The sequence below is a fragment of the Candoia aspera genome, chromosome 11 (genome assembly GCF_035149785.1).
Source record: "Candoia aspera isolate rCanAsp1 chromosome 11, rCanAsp1.hap2, whole genome shotgun sequence".
NCBI lineage: Eukaryota > Metazoa > Chordata > Lepidosauria > Squamata > Boidae > Candoia > Candoia aspera.
The window spans coordinates 5193595-5195274 of NC_086163.1; positions in this window are offsets into that span (position 1 = coordinate 5193595).

Here is a 1680-nt window from a genome sequence, read left to right on the forward strand (position 1 = left end):
TTAAATGCAAAGCAGTATGTAGATATAACTAATAGCTACAGTTCAGATTTCAAACGTTTGTGGGGAAAATAAAGGTCACGTTGGGGAAAAAATAGAATTCTTTAAATTATTTATTGGGTTTTCCCTACCTCCAAAGTAATTTTCATTCCAGCATATTTGTTTGCGTGAAGAATTGGTTGGTTGTCATTTGCTAAGCTGATTCTGCCACCGAACATTTATTAAAGAGAACTTATATACTCTCTTAAGATAATAGAACATCTTAATTAGGATCAGGCCCACGTAAGGAATGTCCTTTCTTACTTTGATAATTAAGCAGGCAAGATGGAAAATTGAGCAAGAAAGAGGACCATGCAAAATCTTTTTCCAGAGACAGCATGGAAAGTTTATGCCTTTTTACAATGGTACAAAACCTCTCATGAGGGGGGGAAAAAGAGGTCAGAGTTGCTAAATAGAGCAATAAATAAATATTTAATACATTGTTTCCATTATGTCAACTTCTCACCTGATTATTGGTAATCGTCAAATGGAAGGGAGAAAGACACCTTGGGTGTTCCAGAAGCCAAACTCTCTCTTCCATCAGGAAAATGGTGACATGAAAGCAGAGGACAGAGGCACTGCCCCCTTTGGTTGAATTGGTTCTGGGAGTTGAAGGGCTAATAATATAGAGCAATAGGACATGATCTTAACTGCATTGCTAAAACTTAGCTTTACTACACTTTGATTCCAGGTAAATCATTCTGTCTAAAAACAAAAGTGAAAGAAAGGTAGTTGCAAAGGCTTGGGTAAATTTCTAAGAACAGCAACAATGGTAGAATGCCCCCAGCGGAATATAGAAAAATACATTATAGAAGATAGTGCCCCCAGTGGCTTACCTGTGTACTGCAGTCCTACCAGTAAATAGGGAATGTTTTCATCACAGAAGACATGCTGCTGGCTAGCTCAGATGGGTATTGCAGTGAAAATAGGGCAATGTGTTTATCATGCACGGCATACTGCCTCCTTGTGGCTGACTGGTATTGGAGGTTGAATTGGGAAACCAGAGAACTGGGTTTATCCTATAGCACATACTGCCCCTATTTGCTCACTTTGGTATTACAGCACTGAAGTGGAAAAATAGATCAAACTATTGCGCACACAGCTTCTTGGTGGCTCACTTGGGTATTTCATGCAATTGTCCTTCGCCCAGGACAATACTGGGTATTTCAGATTATTATCCTATATCAAGAGGGCTACCAGGTTCACTATGACCTATAGTTCTATATGTTGCCCTATATGCACCATAGAGCTTTCAATACCACACTCAGCCACTAGGGGGCAGCATGCCCTGTATTATCAATACATATTTTTTCAAATAGACCCTTCAAAACCCAATTGAGCCACCTGGGGGCAATATGTCCAATAAGCTCAATACATTGCCCTCTATTGCCCACTGAGCGCAACACCCCAGTGAACCAGCATGGGGCACTACTCCCATTTAGTTCAATTATATTGCCCTATTTTTCCCCATTGAGCCTGCAATTCCTCAGTGAGCCACCAGGGGCAGTACGTCCTAAAGTTTCAATGCATTGCCCTATTTTCCCCACTGAGCCTGCAAAACAGTTTTCATTCAGCTTCTTTAGATTCAATAAAAGTATTGAATGTATAAAGTATAACATCTCCATCCTAGCTCTTAGACTCTGC